Source organism: Spermophilus citellus (assembly GCF_964194105.1).
Source record: "Spermophilus citellus genome assembly, chromosome: 14".
Taxonomy (NCBI): Eukaryota; Metazoa; Chordata; class Mammalia; order Rodentia; family Sciuridae; genus Spermophilus; species Spermophilus citellus.
Genome location: NC_138194.1, coordinates 49,071,126 through 49,095,890, shown reverse-complemented (window position 1 = coordinate 49,095,890; position 24,765 = coordinate 49,071,126). Strand labels below are relative to the sequence as shown.

Below are 24,765 nucleotides of genomic sequence, written 5' to 3'. Positions count from 1 at the left end.
AAGAGCAGGGGATGTAAGCCAATGGCAGAGCTCTGCCCCCTTGATCAAGGCCCAGTATTGCCAATTACTGTTTTCTATTAGGAAGGTCTTTAAACATAGTTTAGAGTGATGAAACAGTAGATTTAAGTTATTGGTAATTCATAGAGTGGTCCATTCTGGGGGCATAGGTATTTATCTTAACAATGATGGGGAAATATTGAAATTCAGAAATGCTCTAATACCAAAAATGCCATAGTCATGTTTGTGTTTTAGGGAAAAAAAAAATGGTAGAATCCATGAACTCAGAAACCTAGTGTTTCAGGCAGATCATAAAGAGTGGACATGGGGAAATGGGCACTAGAGATAGAGAAAATGACACACTGGATATAAATTATGAGGTGAAATCACTAGAAATTAGTGTCAGTTGTATCTGGGCCCAGAGCAAGAAAAATTTAGAAACTTCCTAAAATCACACCTTGGGTACAGTGAGATAAAATTTCTTTCACAGCCTTGGAAATTAAAGGTAAATTAAAATTTTAGCTTGTTTTAAACATTTTTTATACTGTAGGGTATTCAGGAGAACACTGTCCTACTGTCTACAATGGCCTTAGTCAATTATTTTCTACTCTACCATCTACTTCATTGCTTCAAGAATAAACCCTGAAATTGATCTGCAGGTGGGGTGAGGAGTGTATAGGAGAGTACCACGAGAGTACCAACATGTTCAGCTAGGACATCTCTGCTAGGTGCAAAGGGGCACAACATCAGAAGCAAAGAGGGATAGAGTAAATACTAAATAGATATTCATAATTTTGTTTTAAACTCTCTCTCCTCCAAGAAGACATTTTAGTCAGCTCAGTATTTATAGAGTAATGTGCTACATGTTATAAATCATCACTCTGAAGCAGCACACTGTGATAAATTAACTATATTTGATGCTGTTGTTAGAATTAAACAATTCAATATATGAACATGTCAAAGAAAATTATTCTAATCCATTGAACTGAAACAATGTTAGTTCATGTTTTAAATATCTTAGTTTATTTTAATGCTTGGAATGAAGGTAGGATCTCATGCATGATAAGCACCTTCTCTACTACTGCATGATGCCTCGAGCTGCCCAGAACTTCAAATATCTAAAAACATCTATTTCCATGTTGGCAAATTTTGCCTTAGAAATTCTATCATTTGTCTAAAACCTCAGAGAAAATGTGAAACAGCACAGTTGTATGCCAATTTAAAAATGTGAAATTAAAAGTTTTAAAATTATTTTTCCTTAACATATGAATCTTCAGAATTGAGTTCCACAAATTTTAAAATGCATATGGCTTTCTGAAAAGAGAAATATCTGAAAAAAATTAACTTTGAACACAATAAGCCTCCACCTTCTAATTAAGGTTAGTCTGTTTGGAAGGAGTGTGTTTATGGCTTTTGTGGATCTCGTGCATTCCAGGCAGACGCTCTACCACTGAACCACATACCCAGCCCTCATAGATTTTTGTATTGCAGAATTTACAAAAAGAGAGTGTGTTTATTCCATTAACACGTGGAATACTTACATACATAGCAACTTTTCTTAGATGAGGAAAGATACATGAACTAAAGTAATATGGTTAGTAAATTAACAGAATAAAATCAATATGAAATATTTAAAAGGATATTTTTTAGTAACAAAGGAAACCTGAAGTCAAGGGTGAAAACCAAATAATAACAACCAGAAATAATAAATTTAAAATTGTAAGCCCAAACTCAGATTCATTATACAATGCAACCAATAGACACTCATGCTTTGTAAAAGTATGAAATGAACTACAAGTGGCTGCCCTGAAAATTCTCAAGTGGAAGAAATGACCTGAGGCTGATTACTGCTGCTGCTGGAGCTCTGGTTGAATGAGCTCCAATTTGACCCCGAAGTGACAATTTCACCAAAAAAAAACAACAATAAGGACTATATGATGACAGCCACAATGTTTTCAGAGGTGGGCTGACCTAATGTTAGTATAAAAGTGGAAAGAAATTGAATGCATTTTCTAAAGAGTGAAAAATCCAGAAACATTTAGGATCTAGCTTATCAGCAGTCAACCAAGAATCTTCAATAGGGAAAGCAAATGTGAACTCAATGGACCATCCTATTCAAAGCCTGCCTAGTGGGCAAACACTGTTACCTAAGACTATGAAAACACAGATTTCAGTAAATGGGAAGGTAGATATAAAGATTTATGTTGGTTAAAATAAATGGGTATGGTGCACTACATGCAAGAAGACATTGCTTGCTCTTATGTACTATTATTGTTTAGATCCCCTAATTAAAATTACACAATTCTGAAAACAAGGTTACCATACTCCTCCACATTTGTTCTTGCCTCCTAGGCCATCTCTTCTCTTCAATTATTCCAAAATGCCCATTCTTTAAATACAGAACATAGGGGATATAGCAGTTTTTTTGTAGAGTGCTTGCCTTGAATGAACAAGGCCCTGAGTTCTAATCCTCAGCACCACCAAAAAAACAAACAAACAAACAAAAAAAAAACAGCAAATATATGACATCAAGTGTCACACAGGAGTTTCATAAAAGGTGATGAAGCCTACATTTCCAAGTTTAGAAGTTTTTGACAGAATTCATTTCTCTATTTGATGTTGATCAGTCTTCTCCTTTAGGTCTTTTCCACTTTGGTTTATCCAACATGGTAATCTGCTTCATTAAGGTGCAGAAGTCAAAAGAGCAATAGAGAGAATTTTCAATATGAACTCATAAACTTTCAAAAATTAATTGAAGAAATGACATCCCATAAATTTACCATATTTCATTGGTCACTAGAATTTAGTGATACTTGAGAGAAGTAGATTACTCATAGCACAAATATCAGGAGGTGAGGTTCATTAGAGATCAACCTAGAAGCATGCCTACACTATGGGAACAGAGATTTTTTTTTTAAATTTCTAAACAACAAGTTTTATATCTACACATTCACAAAAACAATGAAAATACCACCCAACTAGTAATCTGTAACAAATGTCTTACCAAATGCTAAAAATCTGATAATATTTATATTCTAAAGTGGTTTCTTATCTTCTTAAAAAAATAGAGGAGATATGAGTAAAGAGGAAAAAATTATGAAAATGGCCAAGTTTTAAAATTTTTATTATCTCAATAATATGTACACTCTTTTATGGCTTGTAGATTAAGACAAAGAGATGAAAAATTATACACTTGCTATGTTTTTCTTAAACTTGTATTAAAGCATGTCACTTGTCTTTCTTTAATCCTTCAATAGCATCTCACAGCCTTGAGAATTAAACTTATCAGCTTTCCCATGTCCTATACAAGTCCCTGAGAGATTTACCTGACTCTGCAGTCATTTCCTTAAGACCCCTTTCTTCACACATGCCTTCTCCCAGTTCATAGGAGTTATCTTTAAGTTCCATTAACTGCAGAGTTTGTCCAACTTAGGATATGCTTACTTTGCTCTTTGCCTAAAAGTTTTACTTCACATTTCACATAGTGAATTCTAGCCAAGTTACTATGTGTTTTCCTGATAGAAGCCTCTCCTCTGAGAATTACTTTCAGCCAAATAGGCACTTCCTATTTCTGGAGGCTATTCTTCCCTAGACTTTACACTGTTCTTCTCCTCCAGTTTTGAATCAATGACTGACTGACTAGGATATGAAAAGATTGATTGTTTCTTCTTCAAAGGGACATGAATTGGTGTATATGGTTCTTCCATAGTAGGTACCACTATTTGTAATTATTTTATTCATTTTCTTGTTTATCTCGTTTAGTCCTTTAATTTGAATGAAAGTTTTCTAAAGGAACCAGGAATATCATGTTCTTCTATATCACTGTTAAAACTTCAACAACTAGAAATGGGTTTAGCACATGATATGGCTCACAATAAATATATTTATTTTTATAATCAGTGGTGAAAGTAACTGAATTAATTGGGATAGAAATGGGTTCCTTTGGCCCCATTTAATTTAAACCACATCATGTTTGTCTATCTTGGCTCCCTTGTATGTAGAGTTAGATTGCCCTTTAAAAGTCCCACTTTATATCTAAGTCCTTAAGTAATTACTAATAACTTTTCTAAACTAGCATCCTAATTTAAATGAGAAGCAACTGGTCATTCTATCTATGTCACTTCAAACTTTTCTCCTAGTATTTTAGTTTTTTTTTATTAGTATTATCTTTTCTCAGATCATCTTTGGAATAAATTCCCCTACTTTATGTGACCTTGAAAAAAGTTACTTAAACCTCCTTAACAGATATTTATTATCTTTCAAGGGTATTGATCATACTCACATTGTATGGCTGCCATAATTTGTAAATGAGACAATGCGTATACAGAATCAGGTATTTGCTATTTATGTATTAGTATTTCTCCCTTAAGAAAACCATATAAGCCAAGCTACCCTCAATTTATTAAATGTACTTATACTGGGTTAGACATGCACTTTATTTTCTCCATTGATTGTATTGAAATACATATGTAAGTGGAGATTGACAAAAAAGTCTGTTCATTGAAGGCAGTAGATTTTCTGAAACCTAATTCTTTTTATACCAGCCACCTACTTTGATGATCAAACCTTAAAATGTATATAAGTGTACTTTTAAGATTTAATAAAATACCATAAATATGTATATTTAGATTAGGAATAAATGACTTTTAGTTTTTTAATCTATATTCACAATCTAATTACAAACATTAATACAAATGCTCCAAAAATAATGATTATCACTTTTAATTAAACTAGTGTTCACTTTTTGCTTGAGCAATGTAGAGTATCTGTGCTGATATCATCTGAAAAAGAAGATTTTAACCTTATGCTGCCAATAAGTAATATTTAGGTTATATGGTTTAAAAAATATTAATAGAGAATGATTTTTACCCTAATATAGACATCAAAGCAATTCTTAAAAAAAAAAAAATGTGCAAGCAAATTAGAAAACCAAGGAAGTTCCCTAACCACTGTTTACAAAGTATTTGCATTAGAAAGCTAGAGGACTTCTATTTGAAGCTCAACTACCCAAATCAATTTAAAGAAATGATGTTTTTAATTGAAGTCACTATAGTCCAATTACATTGACACTCTCTCTCTCAAAAATTGACAAGCAAGTAAACAAAAATACTTTGAGACTCTCATTATGAACATAAAGTATAGAGGTGAGCCAAATAACAGGATCTCTCATGCCTAAAAATATTTATTCTTGAGGCCTCATATTTTACCACCCTTAATAAGGTTCTTTTTACTAACAATTGTTGAAAAGATCAAGTAGAGATAAAAGTTAATGGGCCAGAAACTAGGACTTTTGGTGACCTGGAGTTATAATTAACCAGCCTTTTCTTCTACAATAGCAAGTAGTAGCAATGCTAGATAATGAGGAACCATTTGAAAAGGATGAGTGATAGGAAGTTTATCTCATAGCTATCAGAAAACTTAAAGCATCTGGACTTGTTCAATTTAGTTCACATGAGCAATAAAATGGAAAACCTGGTGTATAGTCATTTAGTGGCTTCCCACTTTGTCTTTCACTGTTTGTATTTTTGCAATAGATTTGATATGTTTTTGTTTTTGAATGCTAAGTGGTGTTCATTATATAAATGAAATGAGCCACTTGGTGACTATGGATACATTGTTTCTATAACCTGCCAAAAATTAGCTGAACAACTGCCATGAATGATGATGGGGAACTAAGTCCTTTCACATGCTGAAAAAATATAAAAAATAAATTCCATGTGTATTGCATGTCCTTCAGTTCACAGCTGGTTAAGCTATTAAAAGTACCATACTTTTTTTCCAATTTGCTTCACACCGAATGGAATTTATAAATCTATTTGTAAAAATTAACATCCATTTCTCTCTATTATTCAGATTCTCTTTATCTTGTTCTCAGTTTCCCAAACTACAACATCAGCTGTTTCTTCTCCCTCTAATCATCTATTTTATACAACTCTCTTCATTATCTGTTACTAAGTCTAACAAATGATGGACTAAGAGACTGAAGAAATGGTGAAAACAGTGGATCCAACACATTCTCAGCATCTTTTATAGAGAAATTGTGACATAGTAAGTTGACAGGTGAGTAAATAATAGATATGGATATAGAAATGAGAGAGATTTCACACAACACACACACACACACACACACAAACATTCATATATGTGAATACCATCAATCTGCTCTTGTGTAGGGCAGAAACTCCTTTCTTTTTATTGACTTCTTTTAAATGTTAGCTTCATGATTCTTAGCATTCAGGACTCTCTTGATAATTAAACCAATTAGTTTTACTTATTAGTCTCGTCCTATCTTTCATAATCATCAAGTTGCTTTCATTTCTTATCTGGTGCCCAATTATATCCATTTCTCAAATATTTTTCTTAGAAGATTAGGGTTCAAATCCAGGTACTGACCCCTCACTTAATAGCTTTATGATCACAGATAGGTCATCTTTATGTCTCAGTGTCTTCTTCTGAAAAATAAAATATCCCTCTGTTGTTTATCTCACAAAAAGTCAATAAGGATTGAATGATGAATAAATGCGAAAGTTCTCATACAATGTGAAGTATGTTTATTATTAAAATAATTATTAAAGGAAAAGACCACATAAAATCCATGTTTTGATCCAAGTCATTTTAATCACTTTAGTGAGCCAGTGATACCTAAGAATCAGGCAAAGGAGAATATAATATTGCGATTTGGTTTTCTTTGTTTACTAAATTTAATTTTTCACATGTATTAGAAAATTGAGTAAATTATTCAAACATCCCTTAATGACTATGCACTTGAATTATGGCTTTCTTACCAGTTCTGTTAGGAAAAAAATTCCCAAAGCTTTAAAATTAAAATTACAGTTTTGTTTCAACCCCTGAGATTAAATGAAATGTAATTAGTTTTGTTTGCTTTCTTTTTAATTAAAGGTTATAATCATCAGTGCAAAGTTTGAATATTGTATAGATAAATTTATAACAACATATACTTAAAATAAAACTGACTTTTATAAAGAATCATGAATACATAAGTAATATAAGATAAAACATGCAGTATCGATTCATTTAATAACGTTCTAACTTTTAAAAATGTATGCCTAAAAAGGATTCATCTTAAATGGATCTCATAATGTTCCATTTACATACTTGAAAATGAAGACCTTAAATCTGAAAATACCATAATAGGATTCTGAATGTGAAACAAAGGGGAATTAGCTCTGATCTTAATTTAATTTGGTAACAAACCAAAGTTTAGAATATTATCTGTACATGAAGAAATAAGTGCACATTTGGGAAATAGGAGGAAAATGGACAACCTTAATATTTTGAGACCCAAGACATTTGCATATTTTTCACAAGTGTTTTGAGAATAACAAAGATTTGCACATGTTTTTTATATTAAAAACAATTTCAATTGCCAATAGGAATATTTGTAATTCCCATACCCTCATAGGTAATGTAAAGTTTCTTGGAAGAAGCAGAAATAATCATTCTGTGTTTTACAATAATTACAAAAGCCATAGGATGCAGCTTACTTTCCTGAATGTTTTACTAAAAATACTTTTTCTAAATTAAGTTCACAAATATTGAAATAACTAAAGTAGAAAATTTGAAGAAATTCAAAGCTGGGTCCTTTTGCTGGTTGTTAAGAAAAATAAAGAAGTTTTATTATTCTTCCTAGTTATCTAGTAGTATATTAAACAGTAAAAATAGACTGAATAGAAACTAATATGCTATTGAATCAAGTTAGCTTATAAATATAGTTTTCAATATAGAGGAACTCTTATACATAAGGCCTGGTGATAAGGAAGGTGAAATAATGTTTGTCAAATATTTTCCTAAAATTTGCTTTATGAATTAACTAATGTTTCATTTTTTAAAATTTTATTATTCTATAATTTAATTTCATCCCATAATAGAATCAGGGTTCCTTGGGGGCAGGTAGCATAATATTTTAAGTTAGCAGACCAAAAGGTAGTTACATGATCATAAAAGCTTTGATAAATGCTCCTAAGACATGATCTGTACTAAACAAGTGGTTGTCAGTTTTCTCCAAGAGTGTCAAAAAGGTCTGCAAATTCTCTAGTATATTGCTAAAAAATATTTGTCCTAGTAGTTTCAGAAACTCCTAGAAAACATTTACAAAATCAATTCTGATTACAAATTGTGCTTGTCATTATCTAGGGTTCAGAATGATATCATATCTGAGGTTTCTTTGACCCAGGTGGCAGATCACCATCATATGGGCTGATGGTTTGGGGGTAGCAGAATAAAAGCATGAAACGTTCCACTTCGTAAGTACATATTGTTTTGCTTTGAATGTTTCCAAAGTTGTCTCTATGTAAGAAATCATCCAAGGAAAACAATCGTCAGGACACATAAATCTAGAGAATGTTCTTGCATTTTTAAATACTAACTTGAGGTAGAATTTTATCTTCATATAAAATAATGAAATACACTTATAAAATGATAAATGAAATTATGTAGTTATTACTTTATGCCTTAAGTTCATGTCTCTGGGAGGAATAAGGTGCTTCTGGGGAACAAAGTTCAGAAAGCTTAGAATGAAGCATTCATGGAATTGGATTATGTCTTGAAGTCCCCTTGGAGGGTGTCCCATCTGGATCAGTCTGACTTGGTCCTTCTAATTTAACATCGTTTTAATCTACACCTGTAGTAGTCTGCAGTGTCACTCCTTCTACCAACAAATATATGTGATTTTAACAAATGGTCTCCTTAACATGACCCAGGATAAATATGTCAAGACTACTAGTCTTCAAACCTGAACATTCAAAACTTGAGAAATGCTGGTATAAAAGCATAATGAGTAGTAAAGTAATTTAGAGGAAAACATCTTTCATAAAAATAAGAATACTTTCTCTCTATTGCATTAACAGGATCGTTGTAGTTATCAATTAGTAATATGTACTAAAATACAAAATGAAAACCTAATTTTATACTGACAACACCAATAAACTAAAGTAACACAAGGCTCTATTTCTTATTGTTTAGAACCAATTAAGAGTACTTGGTAAGTCGGTTTCCTCAGGGAGGTATAAGTTATGAAAAATAAGCTAGAATCATGTAATTATGAATATTCATTCAATATAATCAAATTTCACAGGGCACTGAAATTTTATAAACCAAAATATGAAAAAAGAATAATTCTTAGAAATAATACCTCCATTTTACTAAGTGCTTATTTTGGCATTTGGTTAAGGATAATTTTATTTATATTTCAACACATACAAAGAAGGTACTGTCAGTTTTATTTTAATGGCAGATAAATTGAGGTTTAGAGACCTTGACAAGATCAACTAATTATATTCATGAAGTTACAGAGCCAACACTAAAATCAAGAATATGATGGTTCCATTCAGGTGGACCATTGATTCTAATGTGGTAGGATGTGACCACAGTGAGTATCTCTAGCTTGCTTGCAGTCTGCTTGCAGATTTGTTCTCTAATGGCAGAAGACAGGGTTAAACCTACCAATTCAGCAAATTCCACAAATTTCCCAGAGTTAGATGTTTTTTATAATTTGTATATAAAAATATAAATTTTTATATATATATACATTTATAATTTTAAATGTACATAATTTATAATTTTAAATGAATATATTATAGTACATTAAAAGGACATTATCAGTCTTGATAGCCATATGAATACAAATTAATATTATACATTGGAAATTTTACTTTTACCTTTAATTGCTTTAGATCAATTAAATACTGTATCATTTATCAATTGAAACTCTTTTAAATGTCTCTATATCATATAAATAACAGTAAATTTTTAGTTTGTGTATTTTAATTTTATATTGTGTAAAATAAATTTGCTATAAGAATTAATACTTTCATTTACTGTCAAACTTTTTATATCAAGAGTATTTTAACTATAATAAAAAACAAATGTTTTAGCAAGAATTGATTTTTAATGTTTCTTTGAAATATGTTTAGTTGTATTTTTTTTTTTCACAAAGAAGTAGAAAGGACTTTGAACTGCACAGAATGCTCAATGTTCTCATTTCACAGGGGAATAGAAAAACCAGAGCAGGAAGTAACTTTTCCAACATCACAGAATGGAGCAAGGATTAGAACTCAAAATTCTGTTCAATGCAAGATAAGTTTGCAAGAATGCCCGTACGTCCTTCCTTTCTCATGAAGAGAAGGAACCTATTTCTCCAAATCTTCTATCATTGCTAGTCTTGTGACTGCTTTGGCAAATGTTACATGAACAAATATGATGTAGGTAGATGCTTGAAAAGTGACTGTGCACTGGGACTTCGTCTCTTGTTGCCCTTGGGTTCCCACTAAACCTGGAATAAGTTGCATGCTGCTAAGACACACAAACCCTAGTTGTCCTTATCACCTTTCTCTACAGCCTTCTAAACACTTCATATGTGAGTGAGCATTCATTCACCAGTAAATTTTCCATCCGCTGCTATCTGATTGCACAGATAAGAGCCAGCCAAGGCAGAATCAATCAGGTGAACTGGTACAATAGAACAACAGAGGCATCATCTAAACAAATCATTGTTTAAAGAAGCTATATTTGGAAGTGATAAGTTACACAGCAAAAAAAAAATACTGATGCAAATACATTTAATTTCAATATTTAGTAAATAGGGTTCTCACAGATCATCTTTATCAGATAGGCCTCAAAGGCAGATCTTCCAAGCATACTATTGATAAAATCAAAGACAAATGAGAATCTGTTTCTTAAAAATAAGTTGCAACTACTCTAAATTTTTGAAGACTCTTCATATGGCATGGCTAAGGCAAATCATTCCCAATAAATAGATATCAGGCTTTCCTTTATTAAATATGTGTAATAATAATAAAAATTTGAAAACATCAGGAACTCAAAAGTAAAAGTAAGAAAGAAACTTGGTAGCCTACAGATACCATCTAATAGAAGAGAAAAACAAATTATAATGTTGATAACATAAAAAGGTTATCACTGCAAAAAATAATGATAATCATCAAATTCAGAGTTAACCCAGAGAAACTTAAAGAATTTAGACACATTGAAATAATTTTTATAATTAACTGTGTATTATCAGAAGCAAAAAAGCCAGTTCTACGTAACAAAATTAGCAGACTTAAGTAAGTATTTAAACTAGTTTCAAGTCTGGTATTTTACTAGATAAAATAAAATAAAATAAAATGAATGTGACATATCGGTTGCAATATAATAAATGTTACAAGTGTATAAGATATACCTACAATTAATGCAAAATAATATAAGCACTAACAGAAAAGTGTAGGGTTCTGATTTCAAGGACATATACTGTTTTGGGGAAAAGATTTCCCAAAAAGTTTAGGTAGGAGGGAGTCTGAATGATTGGCGTTTAGCTACCTTGGAATGCTAGGGTAGTTTGGTTCAACAGTAGCTAACCATTCATGGTATTCAGCTTCTGAAATACAAGCATACAAGCTAATTGCATGCTCTAAATTCACTACTGTGGGAATAAGAGATGATGAAAGTAATGTTAAAGCACTTTTTTCCCCCAGTAATGTACATTTAAATTTCACATTTTAATCTTAGAATCTAAGTAACTAAAATTCAAATTAACAGAGAGATAATTATAAGTATAGCTTCTATTATATAAAGTGGCATAATACATCCTGTCTAGAAAATAGCATTTGCTTTTTATGTACCTCATAAGCAAATGTGACAACTTTGAAATGCTCAGTGATCAAGGATCTGAATGCTTCTAGCATAGGTAAGGCAAATGCCCCAAGAAATAAAATGTTTACAGATATTTGAAAGAATACCAGGGAAAATCTTGGCAAATGAAAAGTACTACATAATGAAGATAAGTGGAGAGGAAAACAAGGGAGGAAAGAGAGTAAGAATCCATGGAGGAGGAATAATCATCATGACAGCTGATTTCTGAAAATTTCTCTGTCAATTTGAGTGTATCAGCCAATTGCATGAATGTCACCTTCCCTTTCTGGGAAAAGAAATTTTAATTTTAAAGCTAATAATATTCAGCTTAACATGTGGGCATTTTAATTGCATTAGCATCATAGATTTGTCAGTTAAGTGCTGCCTGCACAGGCCATCTTCTCTCTGCTCCTAGTGAATTTTAGAGAAAGGTTACTTTCCTTCTTTATCTGTTCAAATTCTTAAAACAGATTCTCTGACTTTCATGGGATTTAGTTTGCTTCTGTTAGATTACTTTTTGCCATTTACAGTGAAATACTTTGTACCATGAAAGTCAGCATTACTATGGAGGAGGAATTAGTTCTGTTTTCAAAATTATGGAATGAAAGATTGTTTTAGAAGCTCACTTGGTTTTGACCATTAGTCTTGGTAAGTAGGATGCTATGTAAGGGGGAACAACAGAACCTAAAAATCAGGCAATTCTGCAAATGCAAAAATGTCTAGACACCTAGGTTTACTTGTTGAGACTTGTTTCCTTGGTGTCATTGTCATTGTTAGATACTGGAAAACCCAAACCAGTGTGATCATCTCTAATTTGGTTGTGTACCTTTTGTTGCCATTATTTAAATATATTTCAATCATATCAGGAATAGACAGGTGTGTGCATGTTTTATGTCTGTACGGGATTGTTATGCATAGTACAACTAGATGAGATATTTTAAGTAAGTTTTCAGTCTTTTCTGATCATTTGAAACCCTGGTTATTTTGGGGGCTAAAATCATAAATTTTCAGATACACAAAAAGAAAATCAGGGGATGAGAAAGAGAAAGAAGATAAGAAAAGAGAGAAAGAAATAAATAAAAAAGAAAGAAAAGCAGGCCATATAGTTGTAGGTAAGAAGTACGGGGTAAGTTGAGAAGTAAATTGTGAATGTTTTAATTATTTTGGGCCACAGGAAATGAAATCAGATTTTTAAGAGGACCCAATTTTGCTCCCTTTTGTGCTTTGATCCACTGATTAACATTTGCAACCACTAACTCACTTTCCTGATGGAGGCGACTGTCAGATGGTGCGGCTTCCAGAGCCGGGCGCAGAGTTTCCAGCTGTGGATGAAGACAGATCAAAGCATATGATGGACTCTCTACAACACAGTCTATCTGGAATACTAATAATAGTCTGTACTACTTGTAAAGAATCAAGTCATTTTTCTCCACTCCTTCAAATAATCAGGGTTTCCTTGTACATGCTATTAATTGATTCAATATGCTGAAAGAATGCCTGAACTTTTCCCACGCCTTACACTCACTCATTTTTTATAATATACATTAGTCTACCTCCAGAGGTTGTTTTAATTCAAATCAGGTTTTTTTTTTCATAAAAATGGAATGAGTACAACTTGTTATGTTTAGCTTTATATGCTATGCATTTTCTTATGTTTTATAATTATGTGTATATGTGTCATCGCCTACTCTGTTCAATTTTGATGCTACTTAACTTGCTTAGAGTAGAATTTCATGATCCATTTTGATAAATATCGAGATTTTTTTTACAATGGAGACTTTATAGACATTGCTTGGTCTTATTAGACCCTTATTAATATTTTTTAAACACAGTAGTTTGAAGCTCTCCCTAAGACTGATAATGTTCTTCAAGCTTGCCAGACGATGAAAGGATGACATCTTCTGTGTTTTTGTTGGTTTATTGTATGTGGGATAATGGTTATTTGCTTTTACTTCATTCTGAGTCTGCCATTTTCATATTTATTGTTTATTCTCATTTCTGATAAACTTGGAGATTTTTTCTTTTTTAACCTTAAGGTCTCTACTGTTTGGTTTTCTTAAGAGTGTGGAGCACAGAGATGTGTCACAGACATTAGGTGTATTCCTGATGCCTTTGGTGGATAAAAAGCTAAAGTGCCAATTTTTCTTGTTCTAGTCATATAAGTGTTTGTCATACCTCCAAAGCTGTGTGGTTTGTAGTGAAAGAGATTCAAATACAAAAGATACATAAAAGCAGAATCTTTTCAATCACATAATTTACAATTCATTATTCTTAGATGGATGTAAGATTGGTGAGAACCTCTATGTAATTGGTGTTCATGAATACATCAAGTTGATAGAATAATCGCCTTGACATATTTTATATACCAACAAGTGAAGGATAGTATCTACCTTGGGTGCAACAGAGTTTATGGTCATGTCTAAAATCATTAATGTGTTTTTTTTTTTTTTTTAATCAGGCCCTGACACTGTACTCTGTCCTTGGTTTGCTTAGTCCTGTTTTAATAGGAATCCTATTGAGTCAGTTTAGTAGAAAAACCCTACCCTTGGTATCTGATCACCTTGACCTGCCCACAGCAAGAGTGCTATTGGGCCTTGATGTTTCCCTTTAGCAATTTCCAATCTACCCACCCCTGCCTTCTTGCTCTCTACCATCCTTGTTGCATTCTGAGTTCCAATTTCTCTTCCTTACTGCTATTCTCCATTGCAATAGTCTTTATATTTTTCTCATGGCAGTCTTTCTTACATTATTTAACAAGGTTAACTTCATTAACAAGTGTCCTGAATATTACTTCATATTTTAATGTTGCCCATGGCTTAAAAAATATCTGATTCATCATTGCACTCCTATATCCCTCATGCAGGACCCAAGTGTGCCTGGTGGAAGTCTTTGTCTTTATTCATCCACGTTTGAGTAGGGATTCACTAGGGAGGGAGGCTTCTAAGCCTGTATTCCTAGTCACAGTTCTATGAAATATGACAAGGACATATTTTGATTCTTATGATTTTGAATATACTCTCAGCAGCTGGGTTAGTGTCCCAGGCTTCTTTTGAATGGTATCTGTGAGGCTGGAAGTTCTTCTTGACTCTTGGTTTTGCATAGGGTTCATTTCCTAACTCCTGATCTGGAAAATATGTTTTTCTGTAAGTAACATTGTGAGTCCTCTACTCTCTACTTGATCCTCTCACCTGATGGGAACTTCTCTATCAACTAACATCCCCTTTCACAAACTTTATGCCTATAGGGCACAAACTCAGTTGGCTTTTTCTTGGTGGCATGACTTTACTAAGGAAAATTTAGAAATTAAATAGTTTCTTGGGAAAACATTGGATTTCCTAAAATTTCTCTCTATAACCACTGCTTCCCCATTACCTTGACTCCCACTTTCCATCTTCCCTTCAGGTCCATTGGCTCTGTTGTCAAGTACTGTGAACATCTGAGGTTTTGAGGCCTAGTGGATTTATCTGAAATGAAAAATGAAATTGGACAATCTTATTTTATCATCAAAATTAAAATCTTTGAATCTGTCCATCATAAATTCCTCTTTTCCATCATTAGCTTTCTTAATTGACACAGTTTAATTGTGTTTAAAGTTTAGGTCTAGAGTGCCATCTATTTGCTTGACATTTTATATAGGACATGAATGTGAGGTCTTTTCCTTTGGCTTTTCTATAAAATGGATGAGTATAACAGAAAAAAATCAAAGTATTGACACAATAATTTTCTTCAAAATAATAAATTGAGTGGGTGGAAGCTTATTTCATATCAATATTCATTTTATTCTATGACTGCTTAACTTAATTTTGAGAGAATTAAAACTATGGATTCTGAATTATTATCTTTCATTATTTCTCTATTTGCAAAGATTCAATGCAAATTTTCTACTTCTATTATTTAATGGATGCAAGGAAAATAGAGACTCACCTTGCATGATTCACTTCGGGATATCACAAGAACCAGGTGAGAGAAACAAAATGATCCTTTTGTAGTGAGAGTGTAAGGTAGGAAGCTAAATTCAGCAGGTTCTTGTTGCAATGAAACATATCAAATTTCTAAGTCACATCTTTTTTCAAACTATTTCAAATTGTATTAGTATGTGTTCAGTATTTTTCTTTTCATCTGTAGAAATTTAAGAATGTTGTATATATATTTCCAGTAGTAGTATAGACACAAAAAATCTGCTGGTGCTTCTTTATTTTTTGGTACCAGAGATTGAACCCAGGGTCATTAGACCACAGAACCACATCCCTAGTGCTATTTCATATTTATTTAGAGCCAGGGTCTCACTGAGCTTCTTAGCTCCTCACTGTTTCTGAGGCTGGCTTTGAACTCATGATCCTCCTGCCTCAGCTTCCAGAGCTGCTGGGATTACAGGTGTGGACCATCTTGCCCCACAAACAACTGCCTCTTTTGATGAGGAATACTATCTTATCATAGTTGGAAAAGCCCTCAACCCAAACTTCCATTTTGAAATCTGAGTTCAATACGTGGCTCTATTAGCATTTTAAAAGTTGATAAAGTAATAAATCTGTGATTACTTTAAAGAAAGTCTTATAGTATTAAGGTGAGTAATTCATAAATGAAGAGGCAAAATATATCTATTAAACCAGAACTTTTGAGATCAAGGGATCTCTGAAATAAAAGGGTTTACTGAGTCATTACAGATGCTAGCCAAAAAAATAAAAAATAAATAATAATAATAATAATAATAATAATAATAATAATAAAGGCCTCTACAACTATAAAAGACTAGAATAGATAGAAAGTGGAAATAGTCTTTATACTAGACTTAGAAAGTGTTTTTTTTTAATATTATGGGGAAGGAAAGCATCATTTACATTGAACCTACATTGGCGGTTTAGAGGTACAGGGTAACAAAAGAAGAGTCAATTTAGGGGTAGGAAACCTGTCCAGAAGAAGAACTCTTGTTGCTTCTATATTGCTTGGAGTTAACAGTCCAGAAAGTTTATGAAAAAACAGGGCTGGGTGAACATCAAAGGAAGGTCTGCTCTCAACCACTAAGCTACAGAGGATAGAATGGGATATTTTTAGGTTTTAGTATATCCTTGCTTGAGTTAGCATCTTTTGTCAGTTTCTTAATATTCTCAGAGACTGATTCAGCAGATTTGCAGATGTTACATGTAGACTAAACTGATACAATAAAAAAGTAATTTTTGAATATTCAAATTATAATTAATTATAATAGACAAACTTATTAAGTTGTAGTTATAAAAGCATATGGAAGTACTTTGTAGAAATTAATTTGTAAATATTTGCCCAAAACTTTAACATATCTTCATGCTCTCTCATATATTTAAAAAAATGCCTCTAAATGAAAGAGTTTCATTCAAAAAATTAAAATTTATTTTTAAATTAAAATTTATTCTTAAATTCCATTGGTAACCATGTGCCTTCAACTGTAGTACCTCCTTTCAAGAATCATCATAGGAAAAGAATATTAAAACAAACAAATCTGCTTGCCCTACTGAATCAGATTATGTCAATCTGAAATCTGTGAAATCTGTGAATCAGACGGTTCTCCAAAAATGAACTTGACTTAAACTAGCCTCTTACCTTTAAGGCCATGAAGGAAAGGATTTGGTGAGTTATTCCTCTTGACATCCTTTTAGCTTATTGTTTATGTATTATTGATTCTTACTAACATATATGGTTTCTTGCTAGGTGCAGTGGTGCCTACCTGTAATTCCAGGGACTTGGGAAGCTGAAGCAGGAGGATTACAATTTTGTCAAAGCATTTCCTGGCAATTTAACAAGACCATGTTTCAAAATTTAAAAAATTAAGAGAGCTGTGAGAGTAGCTCAGTGGAAGTGTCTTGAGTTCAATTCCCAGTACTAGGGGATGTATCTATACCTATCTATTTATCTATCCACATAAATGACAGATTAATTTACTATATGTGTGTAATAAAGGAATGCAGCCCAGACAGAGGTCCATCTCAGCACACCATGCCCATGTGGAGAAGCATGCCTGAGCTACAGTTCCCTATTCATCAGAGTGTGGCTCCATACCCCAATATGAAGGTACTTATAGGCTTAATGCTGCTGCAGCCAACAAAGTGGGACATCACTGCTACTATCTAGGGACAACTATCAGGACCTGGTATAATGTCACCAAAGTCCCTACAAGCCTGGTTGCTCCATAGGTATCTCTAGGAGGGGTGCTAACAATCATCCTGTTGCAGGGGTAACAGGGAGCCTTTCATGGGTTTTCTTTTTCTTATTTCTCCTGCTAACAGCCAACTTCTTTTTCACTAGTCATATAATCTAATCCCTTTCTATTCTCACAGCCTACCTCATAAACTTCACAGCCTAACCTCCCACTATTAGAATCTGTAAATCATTATGCAAACCTATTGACCATATGGTAAAAGATAATCAAACTCATCATTTCTGTTTACAGCAACAAATCTGTAACTGTCAAAATAGAAGTTAATTGATTTATTGCTTACATTGCGTGCTACTATACTGATGCCCCCCCTTAAAGGTGAGGTATTGATAACCTGTAGGGACACTATAAGATGATAGGAAAGAAGCTGCAATATCTCAGATCTATACTGCAAGAGAGGATGACACATAGACATCATGAAAAAACAAGGGAAGAAAGTGCCCCAAACAAAGATAGTACAACAATAAAATCCATGGAGAGCTCAGTAGATGAAATGTCAGAGAAGGGGTTCAGAATGTACATAATTAAAATGATCTGGGAATTAAATAATGACCTAAGTGAGCAAATAAAGGCAAAAATTGATCAGTCCAACAAAAAGATAAGACACCAAACACAGGAAATCATGGATCACACCAACAAAGAGATAAGAGAGTAAATAGAGGTAGAAAGAGATTACTTCAAGAAAGAGATAGAGATTCTGAAAACAAACAGAGAAATTCTTGAAATGAAAGAAAGAATAAACCAGATTTTAAAAACTCAGTAGAAAGCATCACCAACAGACTAGATCACTTGGAAGATAGGACCTCAGACAAATGAAGACAAAATATACAATCTTGAAAATAAAGTTGACCACACAGTGAAGGCGGTAAGAAATCATGAACAGAACATCCAAGAACTATTGGATAACATCAAAATACCAAATATAAGATTTATTGGGATAGAGGAAGGCTCAGAGATTCAAACCAAAGGAATGCACAATCGCTTCAATGAAACAATATCAGAAAATTTCCTAAGCATGAAGAATAAATTGGAAAATCAAATACGAGAGACTTACAGAACACCAAATGTACAAAATTACAACAGATCTACAACAAGCTATATTATAATAAAAATGCCTATCGTACAGAATAAAGACAGAATCTTACGGGCCTCAAGAGAGAGGAATCAGATCATTTATAGGGGAAGACCAATTCAGATTTCAGCATATTTTTTAACCCTGACCTTCGTAGCCATCCTGGAACAACATAAACAAGGCTCTGAAAGAAAATGAATGCCAACCAAGAATCTTTTTTTTTTTTAAATTTTAAATAGTTATATATGATAGCAGTATGCAATTCAATTCATATTATACAAATAGAGCACGATTTTTCATGTCTGTGGTTGAAAACAAAGAAGAGTCACACCATTTGTGTTTTCATACATGTACTTAGGGTAAAAATGTCCATCTCATTTCACCATCTTATATTCTTGTGGCACAAGAATTAAAATCTAGAATCGATAAATAGCATGGGTTCAAACTAAAAAGCTTCTTCTCAGCAAAAGAAGCAATCAGTGAGGTGAATAGAGAGCCTCTAGAATGGGAACAAATTTTTATCACATGCACATCAGATAGAACACTTATCCCTAGGATATACAGAGAACTTAAAAAATCTTAACACCAAAAAAACCAAATAATTCATTCAATAAATAGGCCAAGAAACTGAACAGACACTTCTCAGAAGAGGATATACAACCAGTCAACAAATACATGAAAAATGTTCAACATCTCTAGCAATTAGAGAAATGAAAATAAGAACCACCTTAAGATTTCATCTCACTGCAGTCAGAATGGCATCTACTAAGAATACAGACTACAATAATTGTTGGCAAGGATGTGGTGAAAAAAGGTACACTCATACATTGCTGGTGGAACTGCAAATTGGTGGAGAAAATATAGAAAAAAGTATGGAGATTCCTTAGAAAACTTGGAATGGGACCACTATTTGACCCAGCTATCCCACTCTTTGGTTTATACTCAAAAGACTTAAAAACAGCATACTACAGTGATGTATCCACTTTAATGTTTATAGCAGCACAATTCATAATAGCTAAATTGTGGAACCAAACTACATGCCCTTCGGTAGATGAATGGATAAAGAAACTAATGTATACACACACACACACACACACACACACACACACACAATGGAATATTACTCAGCATTAAAAGAGAATAAAATCATGGCATCTGCAGGTAAATGCTAGAATTGGACAATATTATGCTAAGTGAAGTATGCCAATCCCCAAATACCAAATGCCGAATGTTTTTGCTGATATGAGGATGCTGATCCATAATGGGGATGGGGGGAATTATGAGAGGAATGGAGGAGCTTTAGATAGGGCAAAGGGGATGGAGGGTAAGGGAGGGAGAATGAAGGTACGAAAGATGGTGGAATGAGATGGACATCATTACCCTAAATACACATATGAAGACATGAATGATGTGACTTGACTCTGTGTACAACCAAAGAAATGAAAAACTTGTGTTCCCTATGTGTAGTATCAATTGAAATGCATTCTGCTGTTGTGTATAACAAATTAGAGCAAATAAATAAGTTTTAAAAAATTAAAACATAAGTAGAAAGATGTGTGTGTGCGTTTTAGAGACTATTGTATCACTGTAGTTAACATGAGTGATTGTCTCAGCATAAATAAAGGAAAAATATCTGAAAACAAAACTTGGCTTTACCTATGCTATCACTTTTCTCCCAAATCATCCACTGCTGTCTAGGGTACTCAACTAGGCTTGCAAAACTATGAATTGGGTTCTCAAAATTCCTTTGTTAATACTTTTCTTTTAAACTAAGAATGGAACTACTGAGGTGGATTAAGGACATCTTCCAAAATGAATCTGGAGAACAAGGTCTAGGAATAAAGAAAGAGAGATCAATAAACTCCGAAAATATGGTAAAGAGATGCATAAAAGGAAGAGTGTGATTGGGAAATATTGTCATTGATTTTGTTCTGAACTGATTTTTCCATGATTGCTATTTTTTTTCTCTTTTAAGCCCATGTACTTTGTAGCAAACTTTAAAAAAGTATTCTTTTTTTCTTTTTACCCTGGAAAGTTGCTTAATTAGGTCATTACTAAAACACAAGGGGTGACATAAAATTGAAAAAAAAGTAAATTTTATAAATAATAAGCAATTAAAAGCCCACAACTAGAATTTTTTTTTTTAAAGAGAGAGTGAGAGAGGAGGGAGAGAGAGAGAGACAGAGAGAGAGAGAATTTTTAATATTTATTTTAGTTCTCGGCGGACACAACATCTTTGTTGGTATGTGGTGCTGAGGATCGAACCTGGGCCGCACGCATGCCAGGCGAGCGCGCTACCGCTTGAGCCACATCCCCAGCCCCCACAACTAGAATTTTAAGATGAAATTTTTAGGAAAAAAATCACAAAAATATTTATTTTATACTTAAGTAAAACAACAAAGTAAACATGTTAGTTGCCATAGAAATATATTTAAGCATGAGGAATCTACCTAGATTTACTCTGCAACATCCCACTGCTGAACATGTGAGAGGTCGCCAGCAAGAGCCTCTCAAATCCACTCAGCATTGTTTCCTACAGCTTGTCACATTGCCAAAGCTGTCTTTGATCTGATTGATAGGAATTTCTAACACAGGGATAGATATGGAGGTTGACAACTATAACTCATTGATTATTCACTTTTGCTAAGTTTTTGTGCCATTGTTTTCTCATGAAATTAAGAATGAAGTGTGTAGCCTGACTACTCGACAAGCAAAATCTTTAGGAGATTCTATTTCCAGGCTACTACCACCTCTAGATTACTCAGTATAGATACAGGCTCTGTCATGGCAACTATAATGCCGTAAGAGTGTAGATAGCATGCAATAGGAAGGGGACAGTTTCCTACTAACATTATTTGATGTCATCTTATTTATTTATATTTTAAATTTTTTTATTGTTTACTGTCATTCTGGAGACTCAATGAGTTGGAGTTTATCAGCTATTTATTTGACAGTCATTCCAAGTAACTACTGTGTTCAAAGTTTTAGAAAAGCACTAAGAGACTGTATTAGTGGTTTAGTGGCAATATTCATCTTCCTCTGGTCAGTATGACTAGATTTTCTTATTTCTATTTCCCTATATGTCTAGATAGCTTTATTTTTTCTTATGTTTAAAACAAGAGGTTCACCACCCTTGAAGAAATAAGCAAAATCAGTACCCAATTTCACTAATAAGATCATATCGAAACACATGCACAAAAGTATAAAGTATCCAAATGGCAAATAATGAAATATAAAAACCATTTGTTACAACATTACCTAAGATAGTGAAAATTTGCAAATAAGTTGTGAGATGAGATTTTAGTATGTATATTGAGGTGGAAAATTCAATGAGATGCTATGTAGCCACTGAAATGATAATTATGCAAAGAAAAAATGAATTATACAAAGTAGAAATTTTTGCTTTAAATCACAAAAATCAGTCCATTATACATCCTATATAATCCTGAAGTAAATTTACAGGCCTATATTTGTAATGACAGGAATAGTGGCTTTATGTTTTTTGAAAAATTATCTTTCATGTCATTTTAGAGTTATACTTACAATTTTAAATGCTGTAAATTATAACATGAATAGTTGAGTTAATAATTAATAAGATCTCATTTGAAAATATAGAGAAGAACTTGATTTTCATATCATCCTTAGCACTAACATGATTGCTAGAATACATCCAGGAGAATCAAGTAAGGAAGTTTGAAGGTTGAAGTTAAAAATTCAGTATGTTATCCAATAGATATCATTAAACACTGTTGCTTTATTTGCAGTTAACATATGCACTGGATAAGTGAGGAAAGTAGTTAAATAAATGAAGTGGTATTACGAAAGTGTGTGCACATTTTTTAAAAAATTCCTTATTGAAGGTATTGCAGAGTTGCTTCATTTTTTCCAAATTCACAGTCTGTAAAAAAAAAATGTAAAAGGGAAGAAAAATTTGGAAATAGATTCAAGCCAATTTGACATTCTGTCAAAATGTCAACTTGAGCATTGCTTCTGCTACTTCCCTTAACATCATCCTCATTGTGTGTGTCTTTCCCTCACAGTGCAACTTCCTCTTAAATGACCTACCCACCACACCAATGTAGCAGTGCTTGCTGTTTTATTCTGTATCTATATTGCTATAGGAGTTGTCTCTGAACAAAGAAAAATTATCAAGGGTTCCAATTCTCCAAAGTTCTTCATTGTTTTATTTTTTTAAGAAATAACAAAATTCTTATCATGGTCAAAGCCAGCCTCAGCAACTTAGTAAGGCCCTGAACAACTTATCAAGACCTTGTCTCTCAAAATAAAATATATTAATAAGGCGGGGAGGCGGGGCTGGGGATGTGGCTCAGTACTTAAGTTTCCCTGGGTTCAATATCCCCAGTATCAAAAAAGAAAAAAAGAAAGAAAGAAAATAATTCTCAGCATGGCTTTCATAATTCAATTTTGCTGACCTCTAACTTCACACAAATTTTCTGGTCTTCTTCTGTTCATATTCTTTCTTGATTTGGGCTTTTGGTAGTTAATTTTCCTGCATTTAGAATGATGCTTCAGTTGTTTGCCCTTTGCCTAGCTACTAGTAGATACTTACCCCTTCATCTTTGGGAATGCCATCTGTCAATTATTTTGCAAAGAACTCCGATGTATACCTATATACATTTCATACTGGTGTGTCATTTATTTCATATACATATAAAAATGATTCTAGAAACCTACCACTTATGGGAAAATGTAAGCTAGAGATACCTGAATTACTAGACATTATAGTACTTATTATTACACTGAGCATTACATGATCATGCTAATAATTATTTGATAATATATGCATATCTAATATTATTTGATAATACCTGTATAATTTCATTATTTCATGTTTATTGTGAACCAAAAATATTTATTAATACTCTTTAGGTTGTAAGTAAATTAAAAGTCAAGACAACTAACTTCAGTTAAAACCAAATGTGTAGACTGGCAGTTGAGTTGATAAGCCAAAGCTTAGGTTGAATGAATGGAACTCTTATTCATAGTGTGAATGGACTGAAGCTATCATGGTCTCAGGATTCTGACTTCTGAGGACAGATTCAGGGCAAGCTCTTTATGGTAGTAGTAGTTCTATTTTACCTATTTGCCAGATACTTCAGGAATAAGAATGAGTCTAAACATATGATTAGCTCTGTGAAATGATGTATCCCTTTCTGAGCCGCTACTAAGGTCTAAAGAAGAACATGAACTGATTGAATTAGGTCTAGGTGAAACGATCCACTTGTGAAGCTAGGAGATGAGGGTTGGGAAATCAGCTTTGCCTAACACAAACCAGTTGATGGCTATAGAAAAAAAATTGCTTTTTAAATATTTTATTTTATAATCTTTATTTATATTCATGAAAATATTAATAAAATACATGATATATATACATACATATATTTGTATGTACCTACCCATATATTTATATGTTAATATGTATATATACACATGCATACCTATATATGAACATATATACATATATATATGATAGCTTACATGAGTGGAGAGGCCAAATTTTATTAATTTATAACTCTAATAAGTTTGTGCTATGCCTATTCTTCATAGGTCTTAGGAAAAATTACAGACACATAGTATTTGTGCCTTGCACCTTTGGTATCAACAAATCTTATTCTTACTATTATTTAATCATATTTATGGATTGGGAATGTTAGAAAAGAGTATGACCATTTCTCAACTTTCTGCCTTTAGCTGGAAGTTCTTTGGTACCATATCAGATCAAATATGTAAATGAGAATAGAAATTTCTTTCAATTCCAAAATTGTTTTTGTTTCATCCCTATTATATTATAGTTCTCTCAATGCAACCAATTTTATTTCACTGTCACAAATAGAAAACAGAG

At 32.8% G+C, this 24,765-nt stretch overlaps 1 long non-coding RNA gene across 1 annotated transcript in view; it reads right to left on the bottom strand.

The window, feature by feature from the left end:
• Nucleotides 1–12,617: 12,617 nt before the first annotated feature.
• The window catches only part of LOC308633557, a 33,150-nt gene continuing 21,002 nt past the window's right edge, over nucleotides 12,618–24,765 (bottom strand). Inside the window, exons 2-3 of the long non-coding RNA XR_014018799.1 lie at nucleotides 15,016–15,107; nucleotides 12,618–12,965 (exon numbers count right to left, since the gene is read on the bottom strand). This is a non-coding gene — a long non-coding RNA (uncharacterized lncRNA). The remainder of the gene's footprint in view (nucleotides 12,966–15,015; nucleotides 15,108–24,765) is intronic.